The sequence below is a fragment of the Salmo salar genome, chromosome ssa02 (genome assembly GCF_905237065.1).
Source record: "Salmo salar chromosome ssa02, Ssal_v3.1, whole genome shotgun sequence".
Classification (NCBI taxonomy): Eukaryota; Metazoa; Chordata; class Actinopteri; order Salmoniformes; family Salmonidae; genus Salmo; species Salmo salar.
In genome coordinates, this window is record NC_059443.1 from 1,542,501 (window position 1) to 1,569,874 (window position 27,374).

The following is a 27,374-nucleotide window of genomic DNA, read 5'->3' on the forward strand; positions in this document are numbered from 1 at the left end:
GACATCAGGGGAAGTGCTGAGTGGAGAGAGAGAGAACAGAGGGGAAGAGGAGCTGCAGCGCCTGAAGGGATTGTCATCTTTCTCTGTGTGGATATCTCTAGGTTTCCTTTTCCACGCCTTGGACCGGAGTTTCTAGTAGATTCCTTCTCTGATCCTGCTCGCGTTTTTTCACTGGAGGTGACCCGGCAGACAGCGTTTCTGTTCCAGACCACCCTCCTATCTCTCCCTCTCTTTCTCTCCGGCCCAGCTTCGACGTCCGTCTGTATCGCCCGCTGTGTGTCTGTCTGTCCTCCGGGAGCGAAGTGTCTGGCCAGGATAACAGCAAGACTCCAGTCGGATCTGACACTGTACACGCATCGGTGAAAGCGAGAGACAGAGGAGAGAACAGAAGTGAAGTCAGGGCATGAGAGAGAAAGCGAAAGAGAGAGAGCAGCTTTTAGAGTATTTCAAGCTACAAACACCCCCCCATCTCCTCTCCTCTCCTCTCCTCTCCTCTCCTCTCCTCTCCTCTCCCTCCTCTCCTCTCCTCTCCTCTCCTCTCCTCTCCTCTCTCTCCTCTCCTCTCCTCTCCTCTCCTCTCCTCTCCTCTCCCCTCCTCCTCCTCCCTCCTCCTCTCTCCTCCTCTCACTCCCTTCTTTATTTCTCTCCTATTCCTCCTCTTCCTGGATCCCCTCCTACTATCCCAGCCTTGTTTTCCTCCTCCTCTTCTCCTTCCTTCCCTCGCTCCTCCCTCCTCCTCTTCTCCTTCCTTCTCTCGCTCCTCTCCTCCTCCTCTTCTCCTTCCTTCCCTCGCTCCTCTCCTCCTCCTCTTCTCCTTCCTTCCTTCCCTCGCTCCTCTCCTCCTCCTCTTCTCCTTCCTTCCTTCCCTCGCTCCTCTCCTCCTCCTCTTCTCCTTCCCTCCTTCCCTCGCTCCTCTCCTCCTCCTCTTCTCCTTCCTTCCCTCGCTCCTCTCCTCCTCTTCTCCCTCCTTCCTTCCTCGCTCCTCTCCTCTCCTCTTCTCCCTCCCTTCCTTCCCTCAGCTCCTCTCCTCCTCTTCTCTCCTCCTCCCAGCTAGGAGAGAGTGGGATTCTGGGACTCCCACTGAGCAGACAGACAGAAGAACAGCTAGAGGTCCCATCCATCCCCTCTCTCTGTCCATCCCTCTCTCTCTCTCTCACACATCTCTCTGTTTTGAGAAGAGGATCTTGCCTCCGCCCACCCAGGAGATAGGAACCAGGGGTCCAGGCCAAGAGAGTCACTGTGTTACTGGAACTCAGCCAGAGAGACTCTGTCTCCTGCTACGGCCAGAAGGATTCCTGCTACATGGGTAAACGCTTGGAACAGCAACAGATGTACCCCCAATACATCTACTATTACCCCACTACCTCCAGACTAAGGTAAGATGGTCCAGGGTGTCTCCTCTATCTAAGGAAGGATGGTTCAGGGTGTCTCCTCTATCTAAAGGAAGGATGGTTCAGGGTGTCTCCTCTATCTAAGGGAAGGATGGTTCAGGGTGTCTCCTCTATCTAAAGGAAGGATGGTTCAGGGTGTCTCCTCTATCTAAAGGAAGGATGGTTCAGGGTGTCTCCTCTATCTAAAGGAAGGATAGTTCAGGGTGTCTCTCTATCTAAGGTAAGATGGTCCAGGGGTGTCTCCTCTATCTAAGGAAGGATGGTTCAGGGTGTCTCCTCTATCTAAGGAAGGATGGTTCAGGGTGTCTCCTCTATCTAAGGAAGGATGGTTCAGGGGTGTCTCCCCTCTATCTAAAGGGAAGGATGGTTCAGGGTGTCTCCTCTATCTAAGGAAGGATGGTTCAGGGTGTCTCCTCTATCTAAGGAAGGATGGTTCAGGGTGTCTCCTCTATCTAAAGGAAGGATGGTTCAGGGTCTCTCCTCTGTCTTACCCCCATACTAGTCCTTCTAACGTTACCTCCAGACTAAGGTAGGGTGTCCCACCTCTGTCATAGCCCAGACTACCCCGACCTTCTCCAGGCTTAGGTATGGTACTGAGTCTATCCTCTGTCTTAGCCCAGACCACCCTGACCTTCTCCAGGCTGTGTCTCTCTGCTGTTTACTCTGTCCTACAAGTCTAATATTGACGGGGGAAAAAATCGATACTTACAGTTGAAGTCGGAAGTTTACATACACCTTAGCCAAATACATTTAATCTCAGTTTTTCACAATTCCTAACATTTAATCCTAGTAAAAGTTTCCTGTTTTAGGACAGTTAGGATCACCACTTTATTTTAAGAATATGAAATGTCAGAATAATAGTAGAGAGAATGATTTATTTCAGCTTTTATTTCTTTCACCACATTCCCAGTGGGTCAGAAGTTTACATACACTCAATTAGTATAATTGTTTATCTTGAGTCAAACATTTCGGGTAGCCTTCCACAAGCTTCCCACAATAAATTGGGTGAATTTTGACCCATTCCTCCTGACAGAGCTGGTGTAACTGGAGTCAGGTTTGTAGGCCTCCTTGCTCGCACACGCTTTTTCAGTTCTGCCCACAAAATATCTATAGGATTGAGGTCAGGGCTTTGTGATGGCTACTCCAATTTTGTTGTCCTTAAGCCATTTTGCAACAACTTTGGAAGTATGCTTGGGGTCATTGTTCATTTGGAAGACCCATTTGCGACAAAGCTTTAACTTCCTGACTGATGTCTTGAGATGTTGCTTCAATATATCCACATAATTTTCCGTCCTTATGATGCCATTTATTTTGTAAAGTGCACCAGTCCCTCCTGCAGCAAAGCACCGCCACAACATGATGCTGCCACCCCTGTGTTTCACGGTTGGGATGGTGTTCTTCGGCTTGCAAGCCTCCCGTTTTTCCTCCAAACATAACGATGGTCATTATGGCCAAACAGTTCTATTTTTTGTTTCATTAGACCAGAGGACATTTCTCCAAAAAGTACGATCTTTGTCCCCATGTGTAGTTGCAAACCGTAGTATGTATTTTTTTATGGCGGTTTTGGAGCAGTGGCTTCTTCCTTGCTGAGCGGCCTTTCAGGTTATGTCGATATAGGACTTTTGTACCTGTTTCCTCCAGCATCTTCACAAGGTCCTTGCTGTTGTTCTGGGATTGATTTGCACTTTTCGCACCAAAGCACGTTCATCTCTAGCAGACAGAACGCATCTCCTTCTTGAGTGGTATGACGGCTGCGTGGTCCCATGGTGTTTATACTTGCGTACAATTGTTTGTACAGATGAACGTGGTACCTTCAGGCATTTGGAAATTGCTCCCAAGGATGAACCAGACTTGTGGAGGTCTACCATTTTTTTGTCTGAGGTCATGGCTGTTTTCTTTTGATTTTCCCATGATGTCAAGCAAAGAAGCGCTGAGTTTGAAGGTAGGCCTTGAAATACATCCACAGGTACACCTCTAATTGACTCAACTGATGTCAATTAGCCTATCAGAAGCTTCTAAAGCCATGATATAATTTTCTGGAATTTTCCAAGCTGTTTAAAGGCACAGTTAACTTAGTGTATGTAAACTTCTGACCAACTGGAATTGTGATACAGTGAATTATAAGTGAAATAACCTGTCTTTAAACAATTGTTGTAAAATTACTTGTGTCATGGACAAAGTAGATGTCCTAACCGACTTGCCAAAACTATAGTTTGGTAACAAGAAATTTGTGGAGTGGTTGAAAAACAAGTTTTAATGACTAAGTGTTTGTAAACTTCCGACTTCAACTGTACATATCGCAAACATTATTTTGGACGATACAGTACAGAGTATTGTATGGCGTCTCTACAGTACAGACTATTGTATGGCGTCTCTACAGTACAGAGTATTGTATGGCGTCTCTACAGTACAGACTATTGTATGGCGTCTCTACAGTACAGACTATTGTATGGTGTCTCTACAGTACAGACTGTGTCTCTGCTGGCTCTCCTCCACCTCAGCTGGTTCAGTCTCTTAGTCCATACTAGTCCCTCTCTGTCCCTACAGCTGGTTCAGTCTCTTAGTCCATACTAGTCCCTCTCTGTTCCTACAGCTGGTTCAGTCTCTTAGTCCATACTAGTCCCTCTCTGTCCCTACAGCTGGTTCTCTTAGTCCATACTAGTCCTCTCTGTCCCTACAGCTGGTTCTCTTAGTCCATACTAGTCCCCTCTCTGTCCCTACAGCTGGTTATCTTAGTCCATACTAGTCCCTCTCTGTCCCTACAGCTGGTTCTCTTAGTCCATACTAGTCCCTCTCTGTCCCTACAGCTGGTTCTCTTAGTCCATACTAGTCCCTCTCTGTCCCTACAGCTGGTTATCTTAGTCCATACTAGTCCCTCTCTGTCCCTACAGCTGGTTATCTTAGTCCATACTAGTCCCTCTCTGTCCCTACAGCTGGTTCTCTTAGTCCATACTAGTCCCTCTCTGTCCCTACAGCTGGTTCTCTTAGTCCATACTAGTCCCTCTCTGTCCCTACAGCTGGTTCTCTTAGTCCATACTAGTCCCTCTCTGTCCCTACAGCTGGTTCTCTTAGTCCATACTAGTCCCTCTCTTGTTCCTACAGCTGGTTCAGTCTCTTAGTCCATACTAGTCCCTCTCTGTCCCTACAGCTGGTTCTCTTAGTCCATACTAGTCCCTCTCTGTCCCTACAGCTGGTTCTCTTAGTCCATACTAGTCCCTCTCTGTCCCTACAGCTGGTTCTCTTAGTCCATACTAGTCCCTCTCTGTCCCTACAGCTGGTTCTCTTAGTCCATACTAGTCCCTCTCTGTCCCTACAGCTGGTTCTCTTAGTCCATACTAGTCCCTCTCTGTCCCTACAGCTGGTTCTCTTAGTCCATACTAGTCCCTCTCTGTCCCTACAGCTGGTTCTCTTAGTCCATACTAGTCCCTCTCTGTCCCCTACAGCTGGTTCTCTTAGTCCATACTAGTCCCTCTCTGTCCCTACAGCTGGTTCTCTTAGTCCATACTAGTCCATCTCTGTCCCTACAGCTGGTTCTCTTAGTCCATACTAGTCCCTCTCTGTCCCTACAGCTGGTTCTCTTAGTCCATACTAGTCCCTCTCTGTCCCTACAGCTGGTTCTCTTAGTCCATACTAGTCCCTCTCTGTCCCTACAGCTGGTTCTCTTAGTCCATCTCCAGGCTCAGTTAAAGAGCATTGAGCCTCTCTCTTCCAGGATGTCTTTCTGTCCCCACCCTTACAGTTGTTCTCTAATCTGACTGTCAGTGTTTTACCTGATGACAGCTCTGTGGATACAGTGGTGTCAGTCCTCCTCCCCTGCTGATGTGTGTGTATATATACAGTGGTGTCAGTCCTCCTCTCTGCTGATGTGTGTGTATATATACAGTGGTATCAGTCCTCCTCTCTGCTGATGTGTGTGTATATATACAGTGGTGTCAGTCCTCCTCCCTGCTGATGTGTGTATATATACAGTGGTGTCAGTCCTCCTCTCTGCTGATGTGTGTATATATACAGTGGTGTCAGTCCTCCTCTCTCTGCTGATGTGTGTGTATATATACAGTGGTGTCAGTCCTCCTCTCTGCTGATGTGTGTGTATATATACAGTGGTGTCAGTCCTCCTCTCTGCTGATGTGTGTGTATATATACAGTGGTGTCAGTCCTCCTCTCTGCTGATGTGTGTATATACAGTGGTGTCAGTCCTCCTCTCTGCTGATGTGTGTGTATATATACAGTGGTGTCAGTCCTCCTCTCTGCTGATGTGTGTGTATATATACAGTGGTGTCAGTCCTCCTCTCTGCTGATGTGTGTGTATATATACAGTGGTGTCAGTCCTCCTCTCTGCTGATGTGTGTATATATACAGTGGTGTCAGTCCTCCTCTCTGCTGATGTGTGTATATATACAGTGGTGTCAGTCCTCCTCTCTGCTGATGTGTGTGTATATATACAGTGGTGTCAGTCCTCCTCTCTGCTGATGTGTGTGTATATATACAGTGGTGTCAGTCCTCCTCTCTCGCTGATGTGTGTGTATATATACAGTGGTGTCAGTCCTCCTTTCTGCTGATGTGTGTGTATATATACAGTGGTGTCAGTCCTCCTCTCTGCTGATGTGTGTGTATATATACAGTGGTGTCAGTCCTCCTCTCTGCTGATGTGTGTGTATATATATAGTGGTGTCAGTCCTCCTCCTAGGGTACCATTTGGTCCTGGTCTAAAGTAGTGCACTATATAGGGAATAGGGTGCCATTGGGTCCTTGTCTATAGTAGTGCACTATATAGGGAATAGGGTGCCATTGGGTCCTTGTCTATAGTAGTGCACTATGTAGGGAATAGGGTGCCATTTGGGACTCCTACCAGGTGTTTGGTCCCTTCAACAGCAGAGAGGTGTCTGTCAGGGATGTGCTTTGTCCCCACTCCTGTACATCTCGTTCATTAATAGTTGTACTAGTTTCCATCCTGACAGACGCCTCGTTAAGTTCTCTGACGACGCTGCCTTGATCAGCCTGTTGCATGATGAGGGAACAACATGGCTCGGTCCTAAATGACTTGGTAGAGTGGTGTGACCAATCACACGTAGTCCTCAGAACCAACGAGACCAAAGAGATGTGGGTAGACTTCAGGAAGCGAGCAACACTGACCTCGGCAGACATCTACCAGAGGTCAGAACAGGTGGTGGAGGAATACAGATTACCTGGGTGTCCTCTTGGACAATAAGCTTCAGTGGAATAAATGTACAGACCTGATCTACAAAAAAAGAGACTGTACTTCCTCAACAAGCTGGGATCATTTTAATGTTGACTGGACTATACTGACTCTGTTTTACAAATCTTTCATTGAGAGTTTTGAACTTTTTGTATTGTTTGTTGGTTTGGCAATGCCACTGTCAGCCAGAGAAATATGCTGAGAAGGATTATCACCACAGCAAGCAAGGTACTTGGAGTCAAACAGACAGGCCTGGATGAGATCTTTAAGGTCAGGGCCCTCAGCAAGGTACTTGGAGTGAAACAGACAGGCCTGGATGAGATCTTTAAGGTCAGTGCCCTCCCCAAGGTACTTGGAGTGAAACAGACAGGCCTGGATGAGATCTTTAAGGTCAGGGCCCTCAGCAAGGTACTTGGAGTCAAACAGACAGGCCTGGATGAGATCTTTAAGGTCAGGGCCCTCAGCAAGGTACTTGGAGTGAAACAGACAGGCCTGGATGAGATCTTTAAGGTCAGGGCCCTCAGCAAGGTACTTGGAGTGAAACAGACAGGCCTGGATGAGATCTTTAATGGTCAGTGCCCTCTGCAAGGTACTTGGAGTGAAACAGACAGGCCTGGATGAGATCTTTAAGGTCAGGGCCCTCAGCAAGGTACTTGGAGTGGAAACAGACAGGCCTGGATGAGATCTTTAATGGTCAGGGCCCTCTGCAAGGTACTTGGAGTGAAACAGACAGGCCTGGATGAGATCTTTAAGGTCAGGGCCCTCAGCAAGGTACTTGGAGTGAAACAGACAGGCCTGGATGAGATCTTTAATGGTCAGTGCCCTCTGCAAGGTACTTGGAGTGAAACAGACAGGCCTGGATGAGATCTTTAAAGGTCAGGCCCCTCAGCAAGGTACTTGGAGTGAAACAGACAGGCCTGGATGAGATCTTTAAGGTCAGGGCCCTCAGCAAGGTACTTGGTGTGAAACAGACAGGCCTGGATGAGATCTTTAAGGTCAGGGCCCTCTGCAAGGTACTTGGAGTGAAACAGACAGGCCTGGATGAGATCTTTAATGGTCAGTGCCCTCTGCAAGGTACTTGGAGTGAAACAGACAGGCCTGGATGAGATCTTTAAAGGTCAGGGCCCTCAGCAAGGTACTTGGAGTGAAACAGACAGGCCTGGATGAGAGATCTTTAAGGTCAGGGCCCTCAGCAAGGTACTTGGGGTGAAACAGACAGGCCTGGATGAGATCTTTAAAGGTCAGGCCCCTCTCCAACACACCGCCTGTACCGGACTTTGAACTACTCCCCTATGGGTGCAGGTATAGAACAACCCTTGGCAGGAAAAATACATCTGGACAATCATTTGTGCCAGGTGATATCCCCTCCTAAACAGCTCGGCCTAATGTTCCTATCGACCCAGTGAGGCCAGCAGGCTAGTCTCTTTTTATTGGTTTGTAACTGTTATTAAAGTTGTGTTGTCAATTTATTTTGTATTTAAAATGCCTCTTTAAACGTGTACATGACACTGCAATAAGCCTTCCCCATGGGGGACAATACAGTCTGTAAAGTACAGAGCTTTCTGCCATTAAACAAAGCTGGGGTCCTGGCTATATAGAGAAGGGTGTGATTTCATATTGGTGTGTGTGTGTGTGTGTGTGTGTGTGTGTGTGTGTGTGTGTGTGTGTGTGTGTGTGTGTGTGTGTGTGTGTGTGTGTGTGTGTGTGTGTGTGTGTGTGTGTGTGTTGCAGAGCAGCTTACACTCTGCTACGGTCCATTTTCTGTTAATCAGAGCAGCAACCATCAAAGATTTACAATAGCACTATTTCAACAACATTCTATGTACACACACACACACACACACACACACACACACACACACACACACACACACACACACACACACACACACACACACACACATTTCTGATGATGGTCTCAGTGTTTAACTACCAGTGGTTAGTCTGATGATGGTCTCAGTGTTTAACTACCAGTGGTTAGTCTGATGATGTCTCAGTGTTTAACTACCAGTGGTTAGTCTGATGATGGTCTCAGTGTTTAACTACCAGTGGTTAGTCTGATGATGGTCTCAGTGTTTAACTACCAGTGGTTAGTCTGATGGTCTCAGTGTTTAACTACCAGTGGTTAGTCTGATAGTCTCAGTGTTTAACTACCAGTGGTTAGTCTGATGATGGTCTCAGTGTTTAACTACCAGTGGTTAGTCTGATGATGGTCTCAGTGTTTAACTACCAGTGGTTAGTCTGATGTCTCAGTGTTTAACTACCAGTGGTTAGTCTGATGATGGTCTCAGTGTTTAACTACCAGTGGTTAGTCTGATGATGGTCTCAGTGTTTAACTACCAGTGGTTAGTCTGATGATGGTCTCAGTGTTTAACTACCAGTGGTTAGTCTGATGATGGTCTCAGTGTTTAACTACCAGTGGTTAGTCTGATGGTCTCAGTGTTTAACTACCAGTGGTTAGTCTGATGGTCTCAGTGTTTAACTACCAGTGGTTAGTCTGGTGATGGTCTCAGTGTTTAACTACCAGTGGTTAGTCTGATGGTCTCAGTGTTTAACTACCAGTGGTTAGTCTGATGATGGTCTCAGTGTTTAACTACCAGTGGTTAGTCTGATGGTCTCAGTGTTTAACTACCAGTGGTTAGTCTGATAGTCTCAGTGTTTAACTACCAGTGGTTAGTCTGATGATGGTCTCAGTGTTTAACTACCAGTGGTTAGTCTGATGATGGTCTCAGTGTTTAACTACCAGTGGTTAGTCTGATGTCTCAGTGTTTAACTACCAGTGGTTAGTCTGATGATGGTCTCAGTGTTTAACTACCAGTGGTTAGTCTGATGATGGTCTCAGTGTTTAACTACCAGTGGTTAGTCTGATGATGGTCTCAGTGTTTAACTACCAGTGGTTAGTCTGATGATGGTCTCAGTGTTTAACTACCAGTGGTTAGTCTGATGGTCTCAGTGTTTAACTGGTATGGGTTAGTCTGATAGTCTCAGTGTTTAACTACCAGTGGTTAGTCTGGTGATGGTCTCAGTGTTTAACTACCAGTGGTTAGTCTGATGGTCTCAGTGTTTAACTACCAGTGGTTAGTCTGATGATGTCTCAGTGTTTAACTACCAGTGGTTAGTCTGATGATGGTCTCAGTGTTTAACTACCAGTGGTTAGTCTGATGATGGTCTCAGTGTTTAACTACCAGTGGTTAGTCTGATGGTCTCAGTGTTTAACTACCAGTGGTTAGTCTGATAGTCTCAGTGTTTAACTACCAGTGGTTAGTCTGATGATGGTCTCAGTGTTTAACTACCAGTGGTTAGTCTGATGATGGTCTCAGTGTTTAACTACCAGTGGTTAGTCTGATGATGGTCTCAGTGTTTAACTACCAGTGGTTAGTCTGATGGTCTCAGTGTTTAACTACCAGTGGTTAGTCTGATGGTCTCAGTGTTTAACTACCAGTGGTTAGTCTGATGATGGTCTCAGTGTTTAACTACCAGTGGTTAGTCTGATGATGGTCTCAGTGTTTAACTACCAGTGGTTAGTCTGATGATGGTCTCAGTGTTTAACTACCAGTGGTTAGTCTGATGATGGTCTCAGTGTTTAACTACCAGTGGTTAGTCTGATGATGGTCTCAGTGTTTAACTACCAGTGGTTAGTCTGATGATGGTCTCAGTGTTTTAACTACCAGTGGTTAGTCTGATGGTCTCAGTGTTTAACTACCAGTGGTTAGTCTGATGGTCTCAGTGTTTAACTACCAGTGGTTAGTCTGGTGATGGTCTCAGTGTTTAACTACCAGTGGTTAGTCTGATGATGGTCTCAGTGTTTAACTACCAGTGGTTAGTCTGATGATGGTCTCAGTGTTTAACTACCAGTGGTTAGTCTGATGGTCTCAGTGTTTAACTACCAGTGGTTAGTCTGATGATGGTCTCAGTGTTTAACTACCAGTGGTTAGTCTGATGATGTCTCAGTGTTTAACTACCAGTGGTTAGTCTGATGGTCTCAGTGTTTAACTACCAGTGGTTAGTCTGATGATGGTCTCAGTCTTTAACTACCAGTGGTTAGTCTGATGATGTCTCAGTGTTTAACTACCAGTGGTTAGTCTGATGGTCTCAGTGTTTAACTACCAGTGGTTAGTCTGATGATGGTCTCAGTGTTTAACTACCAGTGGTTAGTCTGATGATGGTCTCAGTGTTTAACTACCAGTGGTTAGTCTGATGGTCTCAGTGTTTAACTACCAGTGGTTAGTCTGATGATGACGGATGATGGGTGTGTAAATTGGATGATTGAACACTAGTAACACTATAAATGATCTGATTGGATGATGTTTTTGGAGTAGTGTAAGGACTAGAGTAGGGACTAGAGTAGGGACTAGTGTAGGGACTAGAGTAAAGACTAGAGTAGGGACTAGTGTAGGGACTAGTGTTGGGAATAGTGTAGGGACTAGTGTAGGGAATAGAGTAGGGACTAGTGTGGGGACTAATGTAGGGACTAGTGTAGGGATGAGTGTAGGGACTAGAGTAGGGACTAGTGTAGGGACTACAGTAGGGACTACAGTAGGGACTAGAGTAGGGACTAGAGTTGGGACTAGTGTAGGGACTAGAGTAGGGACTAGTGTAGGGACTAGAGTCGGGACTACTAAAGGGACTAGGGTAGGGACTAGTGTAGGGACTAGTGTAGGGACTAGAGTAGGGACTAGAGTAGGGACTAGTGTAGGGACTAGTGTAGGGACTAGTGTAGGGACTAGAGTAGGGACTAGAGTAGGGACTAGTGTAGGGACTAGAGTAGGGACTAGTGTATGGACTAGAGTAGGGACTAGAGTAAAGAGAAGGACTAGTGTAGGGACCAGTGTAGGGACTAGTGTAGGGAATAGAGTGGGGACTAGTGTGGGGACTAATGTAGGGACTAGTGTGGGGACTAGTGTGGGGACTAGTGTAGGGACTAGAGTAGGGACTAGAGTAGGGACTAGTGTGGGGATGAGTGTGGGCACTAATGTAGGGACTAGTGTAGGGACTAGTGTGGGGACTAGTGTAGGGACTAGTGTGGGGATGAGTGTGGGGACTAATGTAGGGACTAATGTGGGGACTAGTGTAGGGACTAGAGTAGGGACTAGAGTAGGGACTAGAGTAGGGACTAGTGTAGGGACTAGGTAGGGACTAGAGTAGGGACTAGAGTAGGGACTAGTGTAGGGGCTAGCGTAGGGACTAGTGTAGGGAATAGGGTAGGGGCTAGGGTAGGGAATAGGGTAGGGGCTAGGGTAGGGACTAGTGTAGGGACTAGAGTAGGGGATAGCGTGGGGACTAGGTAGGGACTAGAGTAGGGACTAGTGTGGGGATGAGTGTAGGGACTAGTGTAGGGACTAGTGTAGGGGTAGGGGCTAGGGTAGGGACTAGTGTGGGGAATATGGTGCCTATTCAGGATGCAACCTAATAAAATTAAAAAGCAGGTTGTAATTCCCATCTAATCATTATCTTATTATAGTCCAGTCCCTTAATGTGGTCAGCAGGACATAATGGTATTTATGGTAATGAGTATTAGTCTAATCAGAAACACCTTTATGTTTAAATTACAGCGGTGACACGGGCAGAAAACGATTGGACATTTAAAGTGGGCATCACGTCCCCTCCAATGAGCTCTTCACATGACATTAGTCTGCGAAATGTGATCCAAATACCTGAATGGTCACTTCCAGCAGAGATGACACAACATCATGTATCTAAATGCATTAATAGTCACTCCAGCAGAGATAACACAACATCATGTATCTAAATGCATTAATGGTCACTCCAGCAGAGATAACACAACATCATGTATCTAAATGCATTAATGGTCACTCCAGCAGAGATAACACAACATCATGTATCTAAATGCATTAATGGTCACTCCAGCAGAGATAACACAACATCATGTATCTAAATGCATTAATGGTCACTCCAGCAGAGATAACAGAACATCATGTATCTAAATGCATTAATGGTCACTCCAGCAGAGATAACACAACATCATGTATCTAAATACCTTAATGGTCACTCCAGCAGAGATAACACAACATCATGTATCTAAATGCATTAATAGTCACTCCAGCAGAGATAACACAACATCATGTATCTAAATACCTTAATGGTCACTCCAGCAGAGATAACACAACATCATGTATCTAAATGCATTAATGGTCACTCCAGCAGAGATAACACAACATCATGTATCTGCTTATTTGTCACATGCTGTCACGTCCTGACCAGTAAAAGGGGTTATATGTTATTGTAGTTTGGTCAGGGCGTGGCAGGGTGTGTTTTTATGTGTGTTTTGGGGTTTTGGGCATTCTATGTTCTATTTTCTATGTTTTGTTTTTCTTTGTTTTGGCCTGGTGTGGCTCTCAATCAGGGACAGCTGTACTTCGTTGTCGCTGATTGGGAGCCATACTTAGGTAGCCCTTTTTCCCACCTGTCCTTGTGGGTAGTTAACTTTGTTTGTGGCATTTTGCCCTGTAAGCTTCACGGTCGTTTTGTATTGTTTATTGGTTTTGCTGGCGACATTCAATAAAATGGAAAATGTACGCTCACCACGCTGCACCTTGGTCTACTTCATCTGACGGTCGTGACACATGCGCCGAATACAACAGGTGTAGACCTTACAGTGAAATACTTACTTACAAGCCCCTAACCAACAATGCTTTAAGAAGTTTTTAGTAAAAAAGTGTTAAGTAAAAAAATTTAAAATAAAAGTAACAAATAATTCAAAAGCAGCAGTAAAATAACAATAGTGAAGCTATATACAGGGGTGTAGGTACAGAGTCAATGTGCGGGGCACCGCTTAGTCGAGGTAATTGAGGTAATATATACATGTAGGTAGAGTTAAAGTGACTATGCATAGATAATAAACAGAGAGTAGCAGCAGTGTAAAAGAGGAGTCTGGGTAGCCCTTTGATTAGATGTTCAGGAGTCTTATGGCTTGGGGGTAGAAGCTGTTTAGAAGCCTCTTGGACCTAGACTTGGTGCGCCGGTACCGCTTGCCGTGCGGTAGCAGAGAGAACAGTCTATGACTAGGGTGGCTGGAGTCTTGACAATTTTAGGGCCTTCCTCTGACACTGCCTGGTATAGAGGTCCTGGATGACAGGAAGCATGGCCCCAGTGATGTACCGGGCCGTACACACTACCTTCTGTAGTGCCTTGCGGTCAGAGGCCGAGCAGTTGCAATACCAGGCAGTGATGCAACCAGTCAGGATGCTCTCTGGTGCAGCTATAGAATGTTTTGAGAATCTGGGGACCCATGCCAAATCTTTTCAGTCTCCTGGGGGGGAAAAGGTTTTGTCGTGCCCTCTTCATGACTTTGTCTTGATCACGGTGAGGGAGAGGTTGTTGTCCTGGCACCACACGGCCAGGTCTCTGACCTCCCTATAGGCTGTCTCATCTTTGTCGGTGATCAGGCCTACCACTGTTGTGTCATCGGCAAACTTAATGAAGGTGTTGGAGTCGTGCCTGGCCATGCAGTCATGAGTGAACAGGGAGTACAGGAGGGGACTAAGCACGCACACCTGAGGGGCCCCGTGTTGAAGATCAGCGTGGCGGATGTGTTGTTACCTACCCTTATCATCTGAGGGCAGCCCATCAGGAAGTCCAGGATTCAGTTGCAGAGGGAGGTGTTTAGTCCCAGGATCCTTAGCTTAGTGATGAGCATCGAGGGCACTATGGTGTTGAACGCTGAGCTGTAGTCAATGAATAGCATTCTCACATATGTGTTCCTTTTGTCCAGGTGGGAAAGGGCAGTGTGGTGTGCAATAGAGATTGCATCATCTGTGGATCTGTTGGGGCGGTATGCAAATTGGAGTGGGTCTATGGTTTCTGGGATAATGGTGTTGATGTGAGCCATGACCAGCCTTTCAAAGCACTTCATGGCTACAGACGTGAGTGCTACTGGTCGGTAGTCATTTAGGTAGGTTACCTTAGTGTTCTTGGGCACAGGGACTATGGTGGTCTGCTTGAAACATGTTGGTATTACAGACTCAGTCAGGGAGAGGTTGAACATGTCAGTGAAGACACTTGCCAGTTGGTCAGCTCATGCTCGGAGTACACGTCCTGGTAATCCGTCTAGCCCTGCGGCCTTGTGAATGTTGAACTGTTTATTAAAGGTCTTACTCACATCGGCTGCGGAGAGCGTGATCACACAGTCATCCGGAACAGCTGGTGCTCTCATGCTCGCTTCAGTGTTACTTACCTCGAAGCGAGCATAGAAGTAATTTAGCTCGTCTGGTAAGCTCGTGTCACCGGTCACTCCAGCAGAGATAACAGAACATAATCTCTCATGGACAGATGAAACAGAGAGAATCTGTCAAGGCTCACACAGAATTATTTGATTACGAGCAGCAGTAGTTCCTGGTTTTGAAATTTTCATCATTGATTATTTGGACGAATCAGGAATGGGCGAAGGTGGTGCTTCAACTGGTAGTGGGATTTTCAAGCCTGTGTGCAGATAATCATCTGTTTCTACTAGATTCCACAGCCACAAAGTTAAAATTGGCCATATCGAGAGAAAAAAAACTGCATGCAAAAAATAAAAACATTTTATTTTTGACAATGATAAACACGGGTGAAATAAGCAGAAAGACTTGGCCTAGAGTTTCTGTTTTTTAGGGAGGAGACTTCGCTTCTTTCCTTGGTACAAAGGTAATCACAATTATTTGATGTAGAGATGTTGTAGGTTTGGTAGAGTCTGTCCCTGGTTATAGAGAAATATAGGTTTGGGAGAGTCTGTCCCTGGTTACAGAGAGATGTAGGTTTGGTAGAGTCTGTCCCTGGTTACAGAGAGATGTAGGTTTGGTAGAGTCTGTCCCTGGTTACAGAGAGATGTAGGTTTGGTAGAGTCTGTCCCTGGTTACAGAGAGATGAAGGTTTGGTAGAGTCTGTCCCTGGTTATAGAGAGATGAAGGTTTGGTAGAGTCTGTCCCTGGTTATAGAGAGATGTAGGTTTGGTAGAGTCTGTCCCTGGTTATAGAGAGATGTAGATTTGGTAGAGCCTGTCCCAGGTTACAGAGAGATGAAGGTTTGGTAGAGTCTGTCCCTGGTTACAGAGAGATGTAGGTTTGGTAGAGTCTGTCCCTGGTTATAGAGAGATGTAGGTTTGGTAGAGTCTGTCCCCTGGTTATAGAGAGATGAAGGTTTGGTAGAGTCTGTCCCTGGTTACAGAGAGATGTAGGTTTGGTAGAGTCTGTCCCTGGTTATAGAGAGATGTAGGTTTGGTAGAGTCTGTCCCTGGTTATAGAGAGATGTAGGTTTGGTAGAGTCTGTCCCTGGTTACAGAGAGATGTAGGTTTGGTAGAGTCTGTCCCTGGAGTGGTTTATAAATCAAATAATACATTCAAATGACATTTTATTTGTCACATAGAGACTGGAGAGACATACAGCTCTGTTACCGTAGAGAGATGGAGAGACATACAGCTTTGTTACCATAGAGAGATGGAGAGACATACAGCTCTGTTACCGTAGAGAGATGGAGAGACATACAGCTCTGTTACCGTAGAGAGATGGAGAGACATACAGCTCTGTTACCGTAGAGAGATGGAGAGACATACAGCTCTGTTACCGTAGAGAGATGGAGAGACATACAGCTCTGTTACCGTAGAGAGATGGAGAGACATACAGCTCTGTTACCGTAGAGAGATGGAGAGACATACAGCTCTGTTACCGTAGAGAGATGGAGAGACATACAGCTCTGTTACCGTAGAGAGATGGAGAGACATACAGCTCTGTTACCGTAGAGAGATGGAGAGACATACAGCTCTGTTACCATAGAGAGATGGAGAGACATACAGCTCTGTTACCATAGAGAGATGGAGAGACATACAGCTCTGTTACCATAGAGAGATGGAGAGACATACAGCTCTGTTACCATAGAGACTGGAGAGACATACAGCTCTGTTACCATAGAGAGATGGAGAGACATACAGCTCTGTTACCATAGAGAGATGGAGTGACATACAGCTCTGTTACCATAGAGAGATGGAGAGACATACAGCTCTGTTACCGTAGAGAGATGGAGAGATGGAGAGACATACAGCTCTGTTACCATAGAGAGATGGAGAGACATACAGCTCTGTTACCGTAGAGAGATGGAGAGACATACAGCTCTGTTACCATAGAGAGATGGAGAGACATACAGCTCTGTTACCATAGAGAGATGGAGAGACATACAGCTCTGTTACCGTAGAGAGATGGAGAGACATACAGCTCTGTTACCGTAGAGAGATGGAGAGACATACAGCTCTGTTACCATAGAGAGTGAATTAAACATGTACACTAACTCCACACTGGGGGCTCTATGGGAGGATGAGGTGTGTGTGTGTGTGTGTGTGTGTGTGTGTGTGTGTGTGTGTGTGTGTGTGTGTGTGTGTGTGTGTGTGTGTGTGTGTGTGTGTGTGTGTGTGTGTGTGTGTGTGTGTGTCTTCCCCAGAGGTCTAGAGAGGCCTAGACCATCCATCCTTCAGGCTGTTTATCACACACAGCTCTTCAGAGACCACTGGCTGGCTAGATGTACAGGGAGATTAACACACACACACACACACTCAGAGACCGCTGGCTAGATGTACAGGTAGATAATACACAAACTCATTGGAAAACATCTCAAATGTTTTTTTGTCATGTATAGTGTAAAAAGTAGGCAGTAGGGAAACCTTGTATCTAACGTAGCGTGTCAGAAATGAACTGATCCCAGACTGTGGAACAGCTGTTACAGCAGGAGAGGAAACTGTTAGAAATGACTTGAAACTGTTTGTTTAGGAGCAGTAACGGTGCTATTTCATGTGTTGTTGAATACTGTCAGTCTTCGTTAAGGCAGTACGCTGCTTGTCTGTTCTGTCAGTCTTCGTTAAGGCAGTATGCTGCTTGTCTGTTCTCCGTCAGTCTTCATTATGCAGTATGCTGCTTGTCTGTTCTGTCAGTCTTCATTAAGGCAGTATGCTGCTTGTCTGTTCTCTGTCAGTCTTCATTAAGGCAGTATGCTGCTTGTCTGTTCCCCGTCAGTCTTCATTAAGGCAGTATGCTGCTTGTCTGTTCTCCGTCAGTCTTCGTTAAGGCAGTATGCTGCTTGTCTGTTCTGTCAGTCTTCGTTAAGGCAGTATAGTATGCCTTCTCTCTCTCTCTGTCTCTCTCTCTCTCTCTCTCTGTCTCTCTCTCTCTCTGTCTCTCTCTGTCTTTCTCTCTGTCTCTCTTTGTCTCTCTCTCTCTCTCTGTCTCTCTGTGCTTGTGCAGAAAAGGGATGGTTAGAAACACAACTTAACCACTCTCTAGTGCATATAGAAAGGATGGTAATGTTTCTTCTCTCATGTAAGACATAAACTACCACAATTATGCAAATCACTTCCCATGCACTGAGTGGTGTGGATGTACAGGGAGAGAGACACTGGCACTGAGAGGTGTGGATGTACAGGGAGAGGGAGACTGGCACTGAGTGGTGTGGATGTGCAGGGAGAGGGAGACTGGCACTGAGTGGTGTGGGTGTACAGGGAGAGGGACACTGGCACTGAGTGGTGTGGATGGTGTACAGGGAGAGGGAGACTGGCACTGAGTGGTGTGGATAAGAGGGCCTGCACTGAGCTGGCGTGGAGAGACTGGCACTGAGTCAGGAGAGGGAGACTGGCACTGAGTGGTGTGGACTGTGGTGAGAGGGAGACTGCACTAGTGTGGTGTGGATGTGGGGAGAGGGAGACTGGCAGTGAGGTGTGTGGATGTGGAGGGAGAGGGAGACTGGCACTGAGTGACTACACCTTGTGGCTTCTCTCTGCAGCTCTCTGACTCTCAGGTGGTGGTACAGGGAATGCAGTGGAGCGTATTTCTTTCCATGAAGTCCAGAGGTTTTAGGTGCAGGTTGTCGTGATCTATAGGAATATCTATAGGAATATCTATAGGAATATCCATAGGAATATCTATAGATTCTATAGGATCTATCTATAGGAATCATATCTATAGGAATATCTATAGGAATATCTATAGGAATATCCATAGGAATACTGTATCTATAGGAATATCTATAGGAATGTCTATAGGAATATCTATAGGAATATCTATAGGAATACTGTATCTATAGGAATATCCATAGGAATATCTATAGGAATATCCATAGGAATATCTTTTGGAATATCTATAGGAATACTGTATCAATAGGAATATCTATAGGAATATCTATAGTAATATCTATAGGAATGTCTATAGGAATATCCATAGGAATATCTATAGGAATATCCATAGGAATATCCATAGGAATATCCATAGGAATATCCATAGGAATATTTATAGGAATATCTATAGGAATATCAAAAAAGGCTTTATAAGTATGCTTCCCTACACCCCCCTCTCTTTTCTCTCCCATCTCTTTCTCCCTCCCTCCTTTCCCACATCTTTCTCTCCCGCCCTCTTTTCCCATCTCTCTCTCCCTCCCTCCTTTCCCATATCTCTCTCTCCCTCCCTCCTTTCCCATATCTCTCTCTCCCTCCCTCCTTTCCCATATCTCTCTCTCCCTCCCTCCTTTCCCACATCTCCCTCTCCCTCCATTCTTTCCCATATCTCTCTCTCCCTCCCTCCTTTCCCATATCTCTCTCTCCCTCCATTCTTTCCCACATCTCTCTCTCCCTCCATTCTTTCCCATATCTCTCTCTCCCTCCATTCTTTCCCATATCTCTCTCTCCCTCCATTCTTTCCCATATCTCTCTCTCCCTCCATTCTTTCCCATATCTCTCTCTCCCTCCATTCTTTCCCATATCTCTCTCTCCCTCCATTCTTTCCCATATCTCTCTCTCCCTCCATTCTTTCCCATATCTCTCTGTCTGTGTTTTCCCACTGTGTCCTGGGCACCCTCTCTAACCATCTATTGGGTGGGATGGGATGCTGACTGCCAGCCTAAGAGCCTCTCTCTCCCAACTTATACCCATATATGTACAAATGACCCTGTATGATCGGTTATATTCTTATTTAAGAACCACTGGCTGCCGGCTCAATCCTCTCTTAATTAAATAACGGGGGAGAGGGGGAGGGAGAGGGGGAGGGAGAGGGGAGAGGGGGAGAGGGAGAGAGGGGGAGAGGGGGAGAGAGAGAGAGAGAGAGAGAGAGAGAGAGAGAGAGGTGAAGAGAGAGGGAGAGGGAGAGGGAGAGGGAGAGAGAGGTGAAGAGAGAGAGAGGGGGAGGGGGAGAGGGAGAGGGAGAGAGGGAGAGAGGGAGGTGAAGAGAGAAGTGAAGGGAGAGGGAGAGAGGGAGAGGGAGAGAGAGGTAAAGAGAGAAGTAAAGAGGGAGGGAGAGAGAGAGGTGTGTGTGTGGGTGGGATTTGAGCATATTCTCCCTATTATAGTATTATAAAGAGGACTTCCCTATTGTATTATCAGAAAGTGCCTGTCTGTCTGCCTGTGAAAGCTGGTCATTAGAGTCTGCATTGCAGTGTATGTAAGCTTTCTGATTGACAGGCAGTGAGGAAGATAAGGATGTGTCAGTCTCCTTAGTAGTCTCCTAGACAGCTAGTAGTCTCCTAGACAGCTAGTAGTCTCCTAGACAGCTTAGTAGTCTCCTAGACAGCTAGTAGTCTCCTAGACAGCTGGTAGTCTCCTAGACAGCTAGTAGTCTCCTAGACAGCTTAGTAGTCTCCTAGACAGCTAGTAGTCTCCTAGACAGCTAGTAGTCTCCTAGACAGCTAGTAGTCTCCTAGACAGCTTAGTAGTCTCCTAGACAGCTGGTAGTCTCCTAGACAGCTAGTAGTCTCCTAGACAGCTAGTAGTCTCCTAGACAGCTTAGTAGTCTCCTAGACAGCTGGTAGTCTCCTAGACAGCTAGTAGTCTCCTAGACAGCTAGTAGTCTCCTAGACAGCTAGTAGTCTCCTAGACAGCTAGACACCTATCTTGACTCGACTCGACTCTCATCTATCCTGCTCTGCTCTACTCTACTCTACTCTACCCATTGCTTCTACTCTACTCTACTCTGCTCTACCCTTCCTCTACCCTGCTTCTACCTTGCTTCTACAAAGCAGCACTAAGCAGACAACAGCACAGAGTAACATCTTCGGTCGGCCACAGAATAATGGGCTTGTTGCATTTTTAATGCAGGTCCACTTTGTAACAAGCAGAAAAGCAGTCTGATGTATCCAGGGCATTTAAAGGCCCCGTTATGATGATATTCCTTAACCCCCGGCTCTAAAAGCAAGTGGACTAAGTGACCAACAAAGACTATATCATAAATTGAGAAGATTGAGGATAGTGCACTACTTTTGACGAGAGCCCTACTTTTGACCAGAGCCGTGTGGGACCTGTTCAAAAGTAATGCACTACATAGGAATTTGGGACGCATGGCAGAGAGATGTAACCTCCAGCTAGGAGTAGAGAGATGTAACCTCCAGCTAGGAGTAGAGAGAGATGTAACCTCCAGCTAGGAGTAGAGAGATGTAACCTCCAGCTAGGAGTAGAGAGATGTAACCTCCAGCTAGGAGTAGAGATAGATGTAACCTCCAGCTAGGAGTAGAGAGAGATGTAACCTCCAGCTAGGAGTAGAGAGATGTAACCTCCAGCTAGGAGGAGAGAGATGTAACCTCCAGCTAGGAGTAGAGAGAGATGTAACCTCCAGCTAGGAGTAGAGAGATGTAACCTCCAGCTAGGAGTAGAGAGAGATGTAACCTCCAGCTAGGAGTAGAGAGATGTAACCTCCAGCTAGGAGTAGAGAGATGGAACCTCCAGCTAGGAGTAGAGAGAGATGTAACCTCCAGCTAGGAGTAGAGAGAGATGTAACCTCCAGCTAGGAGTAGAGAGATGTAACCTCCAGCTAGGAGTAGAGAGATGGAACCTCCAGCTAGGAGTAGAGAGATGGAACCTCCAGCTAGGAGTAGAGAGAGATGTAACCTCCAGCTAGGAGTAGAGAGAGATGTAACCTCCAGCTAGGAGTAGAGAGAGATGTAACCTCCAGCTAGGAGTAGAGAGATGTAACCTCCAGCTAGGAGTAAAGAGATGTAACCTCCAGCTAGGAGTAGAGAGATGTAACCTCCAGCTAGGAGTAGAGAGATGTAACCTCCAGCTAGGAGTAGAGAGATGTAACCTCCAGCTAGGAGGAGAGAGAGATGTAACCTCCAGCTAGGAGTAGAGAGAGATGTAACCTCCAGCTAGGAGTAGAGAGATGTAACCTCCAGCTAGGAGTAGAGAGAGATGTAACCTCCAGCTAGGAGTAGAGAGATGTAACCTCCAGCTAGGAGTAGAGAGAGATGTAACCTCCAGCTAGGAGTAGAGAGAGATGTAACCTCCAGCTAGGAGTAGAGAGAGATGTAACCTCCAGCTAGGAGGAGAGAGAGATGTAACCTCCAGCTAGGAGTAGAGAGAGATGTAACCTCCAGCTAGGAGTAGAGAGAGATGTAACCTCCAGCTAGGAGTAGAGAGATGTAACCTCCAGCTAGGAGTAGAGAGATGTAACCTCCAGCTAGGAGGAGAGAGATGTAACCTCCAGCTAGGAGGAGTAGAGAGATGTAACCTCCAGCTAGGAGTAGAGAGATGTAACCTCCAGCTAGGAGTAGAGAGAGATGTAACCTCCAGCTAGGAGTAGAGAGATGTAACCTCCAGCTAGGAGTAGAGAGATGTAACCTCCAGCTAGGAGTAGAGAGATGGAACCTCCAGCTAGGAGTAGAGAGATGTAACCTCCAGCTAGGAGGAGAGAGATGTAACCTCCAGCTAGGAGTAGAGAGATGTAACCTCCAGCTAGGAGTAGAGAGATGTAACCTCCAGCTAGGAGTAGAGAGATGTAACCTCCAGCTAGGAGTAGAGAGATGGAACCTCCAGCTAGGAGTAGAGAGATGTAACCTCCAGCTAGGAGGAGAGAGATGTAACCTCCAGCTAGGAGTAGAGAGATGTAACCTCCAGCTAGGAGTAGAGAGATGGAACCTCCAGCTAGGAGTAGAGAGATGTAACCTCCAGCTAGGAGTAGAGAGATGTAACCTCCAGCTAGGAGTAGAGAGAGATGTAACCTCCAGCTAGGAGTAGAGAGATGTAACCTCCAGCTAGGAGTAGAGAGATGTAACCTCCAGCTAGGAGTAGAGAGAGATGTAACCTCCAGCTAGGAGGAGAGAGATGTAACCTCCAGCTAGGAGGAGTAGAGAGATGTAACCTCCAGCTAGGAGTAGAGAGCTGTAACCTCCAGCTAGGAGTAGAGAGATGGAACCTCCAGCTAGGAGTAGAGAGAGATGTAACCTCCAGCTAGGAGTAGAGAGATGTAACCTCCAGCTAGGAGTAGAGAGATGGAACCTCCAGCTAGGAGTAGAGAGAGATGTAACCTCCAGCTAGGAGTAGAGAGATGTAACCTCCAGCTAGGAGGAGAGAGATGTAACCTCCAGCTAGGAGTAGAGAGATGGAACCTCCAACTTAGAGGGATGGATCAGTGTGTATAAGTGATGTACAGCAACAGTATCCTGTAGTGAATGTTATACCGTCATAGGACTGGGGCAGACTTTAGACTGGATGCAGACTAGAACGGATGCAGACTTTAGACAGGATGCAGACTTTAGACAGGATGCAGACTAGAACGGATGCAGACTTTAGACAGGATGCAGACTTTAGACAGGATGCAGACTTTTGACAGGATGCAGACTTTTGACAGGATGCAGACTTTAGACTGGATGCAGACTTTAGAATGGATGCAGACTTTAGAACGGATGCAGACTTTAGACGGGATGGGGACGTTAGACGGGATGCAGACTTTAGACAGGATGCAGACTTTAGACAGGATGCAGACTTTAGACAGGATGCAGACTTTAGAACGGATGCAGACTTTAGACAGGATGCAGACTTTAGACTGGATGCAGACGTTAGACTGGATGCAGACGTTAGACTGGATGCAGACTTTAGACTGGATGCAGACTTTAGACAGGATGCATTCATTAGACAGGATGAAGACTTTAGACAGGATGAAGACTTTAGACAGGATGCAGACTTTAGACAGGATGCAGACTTTAGACAGGATGCAGACGTTAGACAGGATGCAGACTTTAGAACGGATGCAGACTTTAGAACGGATGCAGACTTTAGACAGGATGCAGACTTTAGACAGGATGCAGACTTTAGACAGGATGCAGACTTTAGACAGGATGCAGACTTTTGACAGGATGCAGACTTTAGAACGGATGCAGACGTTAGACAGGATGCAGACTTTAGAACGGATGCAGACTTTAGAACGGATGCAGACTTTAGAACGGATGCAGACTTTAGAACGGATGCAGACTTTTGACAGGATGCAGACTTTAGAACGGATGCAGACTTTAGAACGGATGCAGACTTTAGAACGGATGCAGACTTTAGACAGGATGAAGACTTTAGACAGGATGCAGACTTTAGAATGGATGCAGACTTTAGACTGGATGCAGACTTTAGACTGGATGCAGACTTTAGACAGGATGCAGACTTTAGACTGGATGCAGACTTTAGACTGGATGCAGACTTTTGACAGGATGCAGACTTTAGAACGGATGCAGACTTTAGACAGGATGCAGACGTTAGACAGGATGCAGACTTTAGAACGGATGCAGACTTTAGAACGGATGCAGACTTTAGAACGGATGCAGACTTTAGACAGGATGCAGACTTTAGACAGGATGCAGACTTTAGACTGGATGCAGACTTTAGACTGGATGCAGACGTTAGACAGGATGCAGACGTTAGACTGGATGCAGCCTTTAGACAGGATGCAGCCTTTAGACTGGATGCAGCCTTTAGACAGGATGCAGACTTTAGAACGGATGCAGACTTTAGACAGGATGCAGACTTTAGACAGGATGCAGACTTTAGACAGGATGCAGACGTTAGACAGGATGCAGACGTTAGACAGGATGCAGACGTTAGACAGGATGCAGACTTTAGACAGGATGCAGACATTAGACAGGATGCAGACTTTAGACAGGATGCAGACCTACTCTGTCATGTCATCCTCTGTCCACTCCCTCTAGGCTGTTTCAACATGAAGCAGGATCCACTCTGTCTCTCCTCCTGAAATGACCCAATCAAACCCAAGGACAGCTCCGTCCAGCCAGTCAGACGAGTAGAGAATCCAAATAGATGAAGAGTAATACATCTTAGAGCCTATTCTGTTCCCCGGTCCCCCTCCTGCCCTCCTCCCTCCTGCCTCCTGCCCTCCTCCCTCCTGCCTCCTGCCCTCCTCCCTCCTGCCTCCTGCCCTCCTCCCTCATGCCTCCTGCCCTCCTCCCTCCTGCCTCCTGCCCTCCCTAAAACAAAGCTTCAGAACTCACAAAGCTTCATATCCCTGGAGCCTCTCACCGCTGGAGCTTCATATCCCTGGAGCCTCTCACCGCTGGAGCTTCGTATCCCTGGAGCCTCTCACCGCTGGAGCTTCGTAGCCCTGGAGCCTCTCACCGCTGGAGCTTCGTATCCCTGGAGCCTCTCACCGCTGGAGCTTCATATCCCTGGAGCCTCTCACCGCTGGAGCTTCGTAGCCCTGGAGTCTCTCACCGCTGGAGCTTCATATCCCTGGAGCCTCTCACCGCTGGAGCTTCGTAGTGCTGGAGCCTCTCACCGCTGGAGCTTCGTAGCCCTGGAGCCTCTCACCGCTGGAGCTTCGTAGTGCTGGAGCCTCTCACCGCTGGAGCTTCGTAGTGCTGGAGCCTCTCACCGCTGGAGCTTCGTAGCCCTGGAGCCTCTCACCGCTGGAGCTTCGTAGCCCTGGAGCCTCTCACCGCTGGAGCTTCGTAGTGCTGGAGCCTCTCACCGCTGGAGCTTCATATCCCTGGAGCCTCTCACCGCTGGAGCTTCGTAGTGCTGGAGCCTCTCACCGCTGGAGCTTCATATCCCTGGAGCCTCTCACCGCTGGAGCTTCGTAGCCCTGGAGCCTCTCACCGCTGGAGCTTCATATCCCTGGAGCCTCTCACCGCTGGAGCCTCTCACCACTGGAGCTTCATATCCCTGGAGTCTCTAACCGCTGGAGCTTCGTAGTGCTGGAGTCTCTAACCGCTGGAGCTTCGTAGCCCTGGAGCCTCTCACCGCTGGAGCTTCGTAGTGCTGGAGCCTCTCACCGCTGGAGCTTCGTAGTGCTGGAGCCTCTCACCGCTGGAGCTTCATATCCCTGGAGCCTCTCACCACTGGAGCTTCGTAGCCCTGGAGCCTCTCACCGCTGGAGCTTCGTAGCCCTGGAGCCTCTCACCGCTGGAGCTTCGTATCCCTGGAGCCTCTCACCGCTGGAGCTTCATATCCCTGGAGCCTCTCACCGCTGGAGCTTCGTAGCCCTGGAGCCTCTAACCGCTGGAGCTTCGTAGCCCTGGAGCCTCTAACCGCTGGAGCTTCGTAGCCCTGGAGCCTCTAACCGCTGGAGCTTCGTAGCCCTGGAGCCTCTCACCACTGGAGCTTCATATCCCTGGAGCCTCTCACCGCTGGAGCTTCGTAGCCCTGGAGCCTCTCACCGCTGGAGCTTCGTAGCCCTGGAGCCTCTCACCGCTGGAGCTTCATATCCCTGGAGCCTCTCACCGCTGGAGCTTCGTAGCCCTGGAGCCTCTCACCGCTGGAGCTTCGTAGTGCTGGAGCCTCTAACCGCTGGAGCTTCATATCCCTGGAGCCTCTCACCGCTGGAGCTTCATATCCCTGGAGTCTCTAACCGCTGGAGCTTCATATCCCTGGAGTCTCTCACCGCTGGAGCTTCGTAGCCCTGGAGCCTCTCACCGCTGGAGCTTCATATCCCTGGAGCCTCTCACCGCTGGAGCTTCGTAGCCCTGGAGCCTCTCACCGCTGGAGCTTCGTAGTGCTGGAGCCTCTCACCGCTGGAGCTTCATATCCCTGGAGCCTCTAACCGCTGGAGCTTCATATCCCTGGAGCCTCTAACCGCTGGAGCTTCGTAGCCCTGGAGCCTCTCACCGCTGGAGCTTCGTAGCCCTGGAGCCTCTAACCGCTGGAGCTTCATATCCCTGGAGTCTCTCACCGCAGGAGCTTCATATCCCTGGAGCCTCTCACCGCTGGAGCTTCATATCCCTGGAGCCTCTCACCGCTGGAGCTTCATATCCCTGGAGCCTTGGTGTCGGCAGGCTGGGATGTCCATGTGTAAACTGTGGTTTTGTTGGTCTTCAATCTAATGACTTTACTGAGCTTTACTGAGCGCTGGACATGCTTTTATCAGGGCAATTAGCTGGGCAGACAGACAGACAGACAGACAGACAGACAGACAGACAGACAGACAGACAGACAGACAGACAGACAGACAGACAGACAGACAGACAGACAGACAGACAGACAGACAGACAGACAGACAGACAGACAGACAGACAGACAGACAGACAGACAGACAGACAGACAGACAGACAGACAGACACTAGTAGCCTTGTGCCAACAGAGAGAGAGAGAGAGAGAGAGAGAGAGAGAGAGCGCAGCAGGGCTGAGGGCCCAAGGCCAAACACAACTATCACTAATGACACTACAATATCAGTCCATTGGTGTCATTTTCTCCTCACAGCCTCAGACGCTGTGCAGCAGTCAGGGACAGTGGCAGTGCTGAGTTCTGTGGTTGGCCTGTTTCAATTCAATCTATTGAACACGGATCAAACCACTTGTTCCTAACTGTTGGTCATCTGATGATGTGTTTCTATCAGAATGTAGTATTGTCCATTCTCTGTAGTACACTAGGATGTGTTTCTATCAGAATGTAGTATTGTTCATTCTCTGTAGTACACTAGGATGTGTTTCTATCAGAATGTAGTATTGTTCATTCTCTGTAGTACACTAGGAAGTGTTTCTATCAGAATGTAGTATTGTTTATTCTCTGTAGTACACTAGGATGTGTTTCTATCAGAATGAATTGTTGTTCATTTTCTG

At 47.3% G+C, this 27,374-nt stretch overlaps 1 protein-coding gene across 2 annotated transcripts in view; it reads left to right on the forward strand.

Moving 5' to 3' along the window:
* Nucleotides 1–1,238: 1,238 nt before the first annotated feature.
* Nucleotides 1,239–27,374, forward strand: part of LOC123727355 (RNA-binding motif, single-stranded-interacting protein 3) — a 220,033-nt gene continuing 193,897 nt past the window's right edge. For both annotated transcript variants that reach the window (XM_045696412.1, XM_045696415.1), the window contains exon 1: nt 1,239–1,376. The gene's annotated coding sequence lies outside the window, so the exon portion shown is untranslated. The remainder of the gene's footprint in view (nt 1,377–27,374) is intronic.